This window comes from Rattus norvegicus, chromosome Y (genome assembly GCF_021556685.1).
Source record: "Rattus norvegicus strain SHRSP/BbbUtx chromosome Y, alternate assembly SHRSP_T2T, whole genome shotgun sequence".
Classification (NCBI taxonomy): domain Eukaryota; kingdom Metazoa; phylum Chordata; class Mammalia; order Rodentia; family Muridae; genus Rattus; species Rattus norvegicus.
In genome coordinates, this window is record NC_141555.1 from 9,728,501 (window position 1) to 9,740,426 (window position 11,926).

Below are 11,926 nucleotides of genomic sequence, written 5' to 3' on the forward strand. Positions count from 1 at the left end.
GCCTTTTCTGCAGCCTTATTGAAGTATAATTTACATACTTAAAAAATTCATTTATTTTAAGTGTGTAATTTAATCATTTTACAGCAAAATTTATAGCTTCCTTCCCTTTTTTAATACTAATTTCCCACTAGTTCATAGGATATCGAAGTCTATTAAAAACACAGAAGTGAAGTCAGGAGAAGGACCAGAGCGGGAAGCAGGAGGTTCTTGATTTGCTAAGACAACAGAAACATTGGCAGAATGGTCTGGATAAAACCAATTGGGAAACATTGGGTCTTCTCTTAGCATGCAGCCTCCAGACAAAGAATTTAAAGAATTAAGTCATGGGTCCTCCTACATCAAATCCAGACCTGACCTGGTATGGTCAGCATCACTTTTGGCCACTTTCATGTTAATCCCATTCATCACTCTTACAAGTTTTCTAGCAACTCACATAGTAAACAAACTTGTTTTGATTCATGGTTTCATAGGTTTCAGTCCATGGTCACATGACCATGAAAGCGGCACGGTAGAACTCAACTTCTAACCTCACTGGCATTCAAGAAGCATCAACACAGGAAGAGACCAAGGAAAAAAAAACACCCTCCAAGACTTGTCCCAAATGACCAAATCTCTTAACTTCCTTTCTCCTAGTTTCTCGCCATACATATACACATCCATCAACAGATGAACCCATTGATTTCAGCACACAGGGTCCAATTACTTTTCATAGTCCCACCTTTGAACATTGTACTGGGACAATGTGTATCTTAAACAAATAGGGTAGGGCCAGAAGGTTGTATCAGAAGTCTAAACTTCACCTCACACTAGAAACAGCTTGGTAGGTTTCCCAACATCTACTATATCTTTCTGGTACTGAGCTACACCATGTCTGCATTGCAGCATTTTGTCTGGGGTTAGATACCGTCAGCAGTCAATTGTAAAGACGCCCCCCACCAAGTGTTTGCTTGATTGTAAAATGGAACATCTATAATATAGATATACACCCATATACACAGACTCACAAAGAGAGGCAAAAAGGGAAGGAGTTGAGTTTTAGGAACCCTCAAGGAAGAAGGAGTGGAAATATAAGATACAGATGTCAGCGAGAAGCAGAACAAAGCAGTGTCTTCTATGCATGACAGGACCACTATCCCTCAGCCCTAGCTGACAGGAAAGGGAGAGTCAGTTTTCTACAAAGATATAGCTGGTGGTAAGCGGGCCAGCCTCCAGTGGCTTGCCCAATGCCCATGAATTTATGGGCAGCATAAATGACATGAGTGGGTTATTACAGAGGGCAGAAAGAGAGCTTGAAGTTGGGATAAGGGATTAGGTGGGGATGGATCTGGGAGGAGTTAGGAAGAGAAGTTAGAAGTAAATTCTATCAATATATAATGTACGAAGTTCTCAAGGAACTAATAAAAGTGATTTTTAAAATACCATATCTGTACTGAATACATACAAACCATTTTTCTTGTCATCTCTGAAATAACAGACCCTCATGATTTCATTTCATTAAGTAACAAAGTAATTAAGAGGTTATTTAAAATGTAGGAGGATCTGGGGAGACGGCAGAGGGGTAAAGCCAAGTATGTGGTCACACATGCAAACACAAGTGCTTGGTATGGGAACAGGAGGATCACCGGGGCTTCCTGACAGTGTGCCTCACCTCAGGTTCATCAGGGGACCCTGTCACAAGGGAATAAAGTAGGTAGTGAAGGAGCAAAACAGGCTGTACCCTCACCAAGCCTCTGAACTTACATGAGTCTATGCACACACGCACACATACACACATACAAATATAACTAGAGTATTCGAGAGGCTTGCAGAGGTTATATGCAAATGCAGTGTCATTTTATTTAAGGAACCTGTGGACTTTTAGATCATTGGGAGTCCTGGGGCCAACTCTCAGAGGACAGGATATATCTCCTTATTGTGAAAACGAATCCTTTGTTGAGTGTGTGTCAGTGACTCCACACAATTCTCCTCCTCTAGGTTCCTGTGTATCACGGAGAATTATCTGGAAATACTGAAAAAAATATAATCTAAAGGCTTTCTTGGGGTTTCTAGGCTTGCGTTAAAATCATATTTATCATGTTTTATTAAATAAAAGGGAGATCTTCAGCTCCCAGCAACGATAGATCCAATCATGTTGACTTCTGAGTTATCACATTATGAATAGCAATTAATTGCACATCAATAGCTCCCCATACTATGAACTAAATCAGGATGAAGGTATATGTTTCCATACAGATAAGTAACAGCAATGTGGATAATCAAGTAGAAAGAGAGGAGGTATGATGCCTTTGGCTTATGTGAGAGTGATGGCCTGATTGGAAACCTGTTATGCAAATAAACCTAACCTCTGAGAAATATAATGTAATGATAAAATATACTACCAAATGGGATGGACACTCATTACTAGATTTCTTTTAAAAGAAAAAAAAAACATATTTTAGGATTTTGAATAAGTGTGACCCTCAGAGGTTCAAAAATGTGAATGTGTTTGGTTTCCAGTTGGTGGATTGTTTAGAAAAGATTGGGATGTGTTTTTGTTAAAAGAGATGTGTCAATGGGAGGTGGGGGCCTTGAGATTTCAAAAGCCCAAGAGTCTTCTCTCTCCCTCCCTCCCTCTACCTTTCCCTCTCCCTCTCTTTTTCCATCCCCTCCCCCTCCCCCTCCCCCTCCCCCTCCCCCTCCCCCTCTCCCTCTCCCTCTCTCTCTCTCTCTCTCTCTCTCTCTCTCTCTCTCTCTCTCTCTCTCTCTCTCTCTCTCTCATCTGGGGAGCAGTATGTGAGGTCTCAGGAACTACTCCAGCCATGCCTGCCTGCCTGCCAGCCTCCTGCCATGGTGTCTACCATGATGGTCCATGGACTCACCCTCTGGAACTGTAAGACCGCAATTAAATGTTTCCTTTCATAAATTTGTTTGGTCACGATGTCTCTTCACAGCAATAGAACAGTAACTAAGGCACACATATTCCTGTTTATTTTTCTAATACTTCTGTATTTATTTCATTTAAGTTACCTGTTGTCCATTGAACAGTTTTATGAATAAGTTTCAAGTTTAAAGACAAATAGTGAAAAATAGGGGTGGCACTACTAGGACGTTTGGGCTTGTTGGAGTGGGTGTGGCCTTGTTGGGGTAGTTGTGTCACTGTGGTCATGGGCTTTAAGACCCTAACCCTAGCTATCTGGAAGCCAGTCTTCTAGCAGCCTTCAGAGGAAGATGTAGAACTTTCAGCTCCTCAAGCATCATGCCTGCCTAGATGCTGCCATGCTCCTGCCTTGATGATAATAGACTGAACATATGAACCTATAAGCCAACCCCAACTAAATGTCCTTGTAAGACTTGCATTGGTCATTGTTTCTTTTCATAGCAGTAAAACCCTAAGGCAAGCATACATACATACATAAATACATACATACATACATACATACATACATACATATATATATATATATATATATATATGTTTACACACACACACACACACACACACACACACAGGCACACACACCATTTACAGGGATTTTAGATCTAGCCAGGGCCCCTGCAGTTTCATTGGTCCATCTCAACTTACAGAGAGGGGAAGATGGAACTTGGTTAGATAGCTCTTTTTTTTCTGTGGGTAGCTTACATCTCAAGTTACAAAGGGAAAATAAATATAACAGGAAATAATAATACACATCCAAACTGTGATGGGAAGTTCATATCCATTCCCCTTAATGAATGTCAACTTTGGAAATTGGAATCCACAATGAGATGAGACTTTTGAAAAATCCTAATTCTCAGGCAGGCTTTGGTATTTCTCTTTCCCTGAAAAGGAACACCACTAGAAAAAGACAGATGTTAGGTTGCTTTTGTCCACAAATCGAATCAGAAGGATTTGATAATGAGCATAGAGGTGGCTCACCCCATGTTTACCAAGAATAAAGTAATATGGGGGCGGGGGAGACATCTAGAGAACAGTTGGTGCCTTATTGGTATTAAAAAAAATCCAGAAGTCAAGAAATAATATTTGACAAAAGAAAAACCTAGGTTTTCATTAGGCAGAACTCTTTTTAAAATAGCCTTCCTTTTAGTCATGGAAAGAGGGTGTTGGAGCAGGTCAGTCTGTAGATGACTAAAGTCATTACCATCAAAAAATTAAGAATAATGTGGATTTTTAATGGACTTGAATAATATTAGAAATTGTAGCTTTCAAAGGGGAAAAATTGTGTTCCAGAGAGAGAGAGACAAAGGAGTGTCCAAACTCATATTTGATTCTATCAATAAATCTACTGGTAACTCATGTGTTTGTTGATATTAGGATTAAAACGCAAGTTGGATATCTCGACTTAAGAGTTTACCGTGTGTGAATAGCTGCCAGTGGAAAGACTTGTCCTCCGATTTCTCAAAAGGCATGAAAAAGCCACCGTGGAGTTACTGAATTTTGTTTCAAAGACTTTAGCTCCTTGTCTGCAGGGATGCAGAGCCTCAAAGGAAGGGCCTGAGACCTCCTAAGAGGTAGCGTCCAACAACTGAGGCCATGCACACAGAGGGAAGTAGACTTTCTCAGAAAATGGAGCTAAGAGAGCTAACAAATGAAGGCGACATATCGATCAAATCTCTGTAATAGAACGATGGCAGCCAGTTCACAGAGTGGGGCAGCTGTCACCGACTAGGCCAAGAACTAAGAGTATTTGAAAAGATAATAACAACACAGAGTTCACAGAAGACACAATAGACTCATGGGTTCTGCTAATTTAATCCCATGTACTTTGGGCAGAGAAAACAATCCAAAACAGAGATCCCTCTTGCTCAGCGCAACGGAACGCTGTGCTGTGCCGTGGATGTCCCATATCAAGGACTCAACCTATATGCTGGAAACCTGTGAGAAACCAGAACTAAGTCATTTAAGTTCTGACACCGGAAATGACTCAAGTCTGCACCTTCATTGGAAGGAGAAAAAATAAGTCACATAGCACTAGAAGTAATCCTTGTCAGGGTCTGTATGAGGTCTAAAGTGTATGGCACCTTGATCAATCAGTATGCACTGCCTACACGTGTCAGGTGTGCCCACACAAATGAGGAAATGATTTTTAAATTTAAACACAATTTCTAATAAATATTAAATTTTAAGTGTCCAGGTTTAGCACAAGCTTCCAGATTATGTGGTTTCTCAGGTCGAAGAACACCGCACAAGAAGTGAGTTTGAAATTTCGGAGGTGCCATGACAGCAAACTAAGAAATGCATGGAAGTGGGGTGTGGTAAAATGAACTAGAGGAAAACTGTAAAACCAAGAAAGGAGAATTCAAAAGACTTGTATGGGAAAGGCCAGCAACAGGGATGGCTCAGAAGACCATCCTTGTTTTCAGAGTTTATCAGAGCAAAATTGCCAAATACTGGTAGCAAAATTGCCACTTGTCCCTGTGGACAATCTCTGAACATACACACACACACACACACACACACACACACACACACACACAGAGAGAGAGAGAGAGAGAGAGCGAGAGAGAGAGAGAGAGAGAGAGAGAGAGAGAAAGAGAGAGAGAGAGAGAGAGAAAGAGAGAGAGAGAGAGAGAGAGAGAAGGAGAAGGAGAATGGGAGGGGCAAGTGGAGGGGAAGGGGGGAGAGGGAGACTGAGACAGACACAGAGAGACAGACAAGAGACATACACACAGACACACACATGCAGAGATATACAGGAAGACACACACAGACAAATTGAAGATTTACAGAAAGATACCCATCAAAGGACCTGAATATTTGGTGCTAAATTATGTGACCTTTGTGGAGGAATGAGTGCCAACCATTCTGCAGCCACCTACATGTTTCCTCACCCCCTTAGCGGTATGGCATACATGGCTGTCATTCATGCTTTCTTCATTTGTATTTTACTGTGGATATCCCTTCTCCCCTGTTCAATGTGGTCAGCCCTTTTTCATGTGGAAGGACTTCAAAATGCACTGTGTCTAGGAAGGCAGGGAAAACAATTTCAAAAGAGGCTCAGTGCTAGGGCAAACAGTACAAACAATGCATACTTCACCACCAAAGGAAGGGCTCAACGAATACAGAGGCTCTGGCTGGCACACAGAGCCAAGCTTACAAAGTTAGGGCGCAAAACATCACTGGGAACCAACCAGCAGCTCTCAATCAGCCCTCCATGCTAATGACTCATTCTCATCTTTGAGACCAGAGGAAAACAAACTTGGAAGATCCTCTCCCTAAAAATGAAGCTTGTATGGAAACCCTTATGAAACATAAGAACAATTTAAAATAGGAAAGTACACACCCAGTAAAAAAAAAAAATGGCAGATTCGACAGCCTTCTCTGTGATACCATCATTTGCTCATACACACACACACACACACACACACACACACACACACACCATAAGAATAGACCTACATAAAAGATACATTTCCAGGCACAGATATATGTTGGGAGGAGGTTGACGTTCTAACAAATCTCAGCCAAGGACTCCATTCAGAAGATACAGAAGGTCAAGTCATTTGTTTACTCCTAGGAGCAGATCACTATCTATCTCACAGAACCTTTATGGCAAACAAAGACTGATCAGCCTAGAATGAGTTAAACAGAAATGCTTTCAAGGCTTATGAAGAATTTTGGAGCCAATCTCCACCGACAGTTAACAGCATAGATAGTGACCCATGACTGCAGTTTGTATAATACCACTGAATCTGGTGAAACATTTCCTACTCTCCTAGGAATCTTAGAAGTGAGAGGGAAGAAAGACAACCTGGGCAGCACACTTCAGTCTCCATACAAAGTGCACTTTGCAGGATAACACCCACATGGCTAGTCTGCAGGTCACCAATCCTGGTCATGAAGGCATTGAAAAACAGTAGATGTCCTACCTGGTAGAGCCACTGTCTCTGGCTCCTGCCTTCTGGAGGCTCCATGGTCATTCCACCCTTAACTCTCCACCATCCTGTTGACAAGTGTCTGGCATTTATCTTTGACTTAGGAGTATATTTTAGTCCTTTAGATCTCTCTCTCTCTCCCTCTCTCTCTCTCTCGATCTCTCTCTCTATCTCTTTCTCTGTGTGTGTGTGTCTTTGTGTGTGTGTGTTTCTGTGTGTATGTTTGTGTGTGTTTGTGTTTGTGTGTGTAAATGTCATAAAAGTTAATAAAAAGAAAACGTTTCTGGTTCCAGTAAAAATTTAAAATAATGTTTCCTTTTTTTTATAGCTTTATTTATTTATTCCATGTATGTGAGAACACTATCACTGTCTTCAGACATACCAACAAAAGAGGGCATGAGATCCCATTACAGATGTTTGTGAGCCACCATGTGGTTGCTGGGAATTGAACTCAGGCCCTTTGGAATAGCAGTCAGTGCTCTTAACCACTGAGACATCTCTCCAGCCCTAAAATAAAGTTTCTTAAGAGAGCAGTTATCATGGGAAGCAATAAAGATGCCCCATTTATGGATGAGCACACAGTCTCTTTTAACTCCTGGGGCTCGGGAAACATCTTGGACAAGGAGGTGGGAAGAATGTAAGACCCAGAGGGTGGGAAGCAGGGCTGTGGTATGTTGCCTTTAGGACCTTACATGGCTGCTGCAATCGTGAGCTCACAGCAGCTGTGGTCACCTGCATAGGACTATAAAGGACCACTAGCTAGACAGAATCCCTTACTAGGAGCTTTTCAGGTACGGATGGCTGCTGGGGTAAAAGAATCATTCTTCTCTGAGGTTTTGGTCACTGGTAGAATTCCCACATTCCTGTAGACGGTAACACACTCATAAGTACTTAACCAATGCTAATTGGGCTTAGTGGTTATAGGTTGGGAAAGAGGATATGAATTTTGAGGGATGGTTATTGGCAGGGAATTTTAGCAGTGCTGAGTGTGAAATGGAAGAGGTTATGGCCATGTTTCATTGTATACATCTATGAAATTCTCAAGGATAAAGACAATTTATTATTTAATAGAAAATTTAGACTATTAGCTTTAGCTACGTAATATAAGGCTATATGACTCTAAAGAATTCAATTATTGAACATAAATCAAACCAATTGATTGCCTTATGATTCAAGGAGCAAATTATACGTTCTTAATATAATGCACTTTCTCCCTCTTTCAGTCTCTTTCTATCTCTTGTCTGTCTCTCTGTCTCTCTCTCTCTCTCAAACACACACACGCACACACGCACACACACATGCAGATCCACACTTACATTATTTTTATGTCAAGGTGTTAAAATTCATGACACAATCAATATGAAGGAATAGAGGTTTGTTAAGGGCACACAGTCACTGTCATTGGATTCAGACTGTCATGGCAATGACCACATGGCAACACTGTATTGATCTCTGTGTCACTGAGAGACTGCATGAGCCCTCCTTATATTTGGGTGGATCAGGCAGTCAAGAGTTCGGTCTGAACCAGCCAGCTCCCTCCTTCTGGCCCCAGTGACCTCCGTCTGCTAGGGCACAGCCTGAAAGATTCCACCACCTTCCTAGACAGTGCCATCAGCTTGAGACAAAGTGTTCCCACAGCTGAGTCCCTGGGGAAATTTCACACTCTACCCTAAAAACAATGACCCAGGCAAGTGCGAAATGTTTTGTTAAAACAGTTTAATTTCAGTTCTGTAAACAGGACAGGGAGGAACCCTATGATATGGATTGATTTAGTCTTTAGATTACAGAGTGAACCCCCAAAAGATACATAGTGTAGAAAATGCACAGTTTTCTATGTAGCAAGCATGGAGCTGAAAACAACACACTAATGCAAATAAAATGCAAAGAACTGGGATATATAGCAAGAATTCCAATCATCAGTGTGAAAGGCTCTTTTATTTATATATGTGAGCTGTCGTTATTAGTTCCCTACTGGGTTGATTTTACAAGGAAAGAAAATTGCAAGCTCTGCCAATCCCATCGACCACGGTGTCATTCATCTCAGTGTTAGGGGGCTCCCATCTAGGAATTAATCATCAGGTTTTGACAACAAAATCCATTGGCTCAATACATGAGGCTTTAGTGGAGAAAGTGAGGTTACAAGTATGTAATACCCTTTAGTTTCTTCTCTGCCAGTCTGTTGCATGCATGCCTTGTTGTTGACTATTATGTTGGTGGTGCTTGTTGTTGTTTTTAAAAATGAAATATTGAATGCAAGGGCAAATGGCAGGGATCTGATAGATCTTTGCATCCTAACTTTCTTCCTTCCCATCTCGCGTTAAGTCTCCCAATCCTCAGCAATCTTTCAAAAACACTGAAACAACTCAAATATACTGAAACAAGGTGAAATCAAGACACTGAAACAACTCAAATATACTGAAACAAGGTGAAGACAAGATGCACTTGCCATCTCTAATTTGTGTTTGCATGTTGATGGCAATCATCTGGTAAGCCATAAAAACTACACGATGGGTCTTAGGAGGATCGGTGGGTGAAACCGCTTGCTGCCTAAGCAGAACTCAGATCACAGTCATCATGAAAAAGGTAGGGGAAACCTGTAACCCCAGGGACAGGAAGGGGGAACAGAATCAGTAAGGTCTGCAGGCTTCGAGCCCGGAGGAAAATATGAGAGTTTGGGATCAGGCAAAGACACCACCTGTCTTAGTTAGGGTTCCATTGCTGTGAAGAGACACCATGACCAAGGCAACTCTTAATAAAGGAATATTTAATTGGGGCTGGCTTACAATTTCAGAGGTTCAGTCTGTTATTATCATGGTGGGAAGCATGGCAGAGTCCAGGTAGACATGGTGCTGGAGAGTGTTCTATATCTAAATTCAAAGGCAGCCCAGAAAGAGACTTGCAGCCACAGGCAGACAGGAAGAGCATCCATTTTCCTCATTGGGCAGAACTTGAACACTAGGAGCCCTCAGAGCTGGCCTACACAGTGACACACTTTCTCCAACAAGGCCACACCTCCCACTATTGGCACTACCACGGGCCAAGTGTATTCAAACCACCACAGTGCATCAAAAGAAAAGGGCAGAGAGACATAGAGAAAGATACTGCATGGTATCCTCTTGTAGCAGGGTGCTGCAACCCCCCCCCACACACACACATAAACCCATGCACATGTGCACACATGAGTAGAGTTATTTATTTATTTATTTACTTTGTTTTAATTTTTTTCCTTAAGAACTTAGTACATACACATAATGTGTTTGAGCAAATCCATCCCCGTCCCCTCCCCTCAACTCCCTCCCCTTTCCTCCCTCCTAATTCCATCTGCATTTTAATAGAAACTGCTGAGTCCATTTACTGCTGACTAGATGTGTGGGGGTGAGTACAAACATCTAGTGGAGCATGGACAGCAGTCAGGGGCCAAATCCATGAAGAAAATGGGCCCTCTGCCCTGTAGTCATCAGTCGCCAGTAGTTCCTCAGTTGGGGGAGAGGAGCTTCCAGAGTTTCCATCCGTCTATTCTGTGATTTATCTGTGCAGATTTTGTAGATGGGAACCAAGACACTGTGAAACACATGAACACACACACACACACACACACACCAAAATTTAAAACCAGAGAATGGTTTTTAAAAGGTTACACAATGTCCTAAATTCAGTTCCTTGGTGGCGAAATATTTGAATTCCACACCAGATCATAATACTACATATATAAAATTAAATTATTCAAATGAATATTTTAAAGTTCAGCGGATCCTTATCTGTTAAATAGCACAGGCTGAACGAAATCATTTGGTGCCCAAACTCCCTACGGCTGCACAAGAAAAATTATAAATCAGAGTTCAAAACCATGAATACACAAGGGTGAGGTTATCATCAGAGATCGAGGACCTACAGGATAGGGAACAGAGGCTCAGTAGACCAGACAGGTGGATCATAAGCAAAGAGCCTGAAAAGCGGGCCATTCATACCTTGACAACCTTCAACGGCTAGGGGAAACAAAGGGATAGGTACCCCCCGAAGTGGGAATAAAAAAAAAAAAAACTTTAATACAGTTACAGGACACTTAGCTACTAAATACAGTGTGTATTGGAAGCTACAGTGTGAAAAGGCATATCAGAACCCTTAGAATCCTCACAACTGACTCTGGCTCTGGGAGATATGCCTCCCTCTTCTGGCCTTTGCAGGTACTGCAGCCACATGACAACACAAAAAAGACCCATGAACAAAAGTAAAAATGAGAACTTAAAATGAATCAATTATTAATAGGGTTATTTGTTTCCCTGCGGTCTAATTTCTTGAGTTCTTTGTATATTTTGGATATAAGGCCTCTATCTGTTGTAGGATTGGTAAAGATCTTTTCCCAATCTGTTGGTTGCCGTTTTGTCCTAACCACAGTGTCCTTTGCCTTACAGAAGATTTGCAGTTTTATGAGATCCCATTTGTCTATTCTTGATCTTAGAGCATAAGCCATTGGTGTTTTGTTCAGGAAATTTTTTCCAGTGCCAATGTGTTCCAGATGCTTCCCTAGTTTTTCTTCTATTAGTTTGAGTGTGTCTGGTTTGGGTGGAGGTCCTTGATCCACTTGGACTTAAGCTTTGTACAGGGTGATAAGGTTGGATCGATCTGCATTCTTCTACATGTTGCCCTCCAGTTGAACCAGCACCATTTGCTGAAAAAGCTATCTTTTTTCCATTGGATGGTTTTGGCTCCTTTGCCAAAAATCAAGTGACCATAGGTGTGTGGGTTCATTTCTGGGTCTTCAATTCTATTCCCTTGGTCTATCTGTCTGTCTCTGTACCAATACCATGCAGTTTTTATCACTATTGCTCTGTAATACTGCTTGAGTTCAGGGATAGTGATTCCCCCTGAAGTCCTTTTATTGTTGAGGATAGCTTTAGCTATCCTGGGTTTTTTGTTATTCCAGATGAATTTGCAAATTGTTCTGTCTAACTCTTTGAAGAATTGGATTGGTATTTTGATGGGGATTGCATTGAATCTGTAGATTGCTTTTGGTAAAATGGCCATTTTTACTATATTAATCCTGCCAATCCATGAGCATGGGAGATCTTTCCAT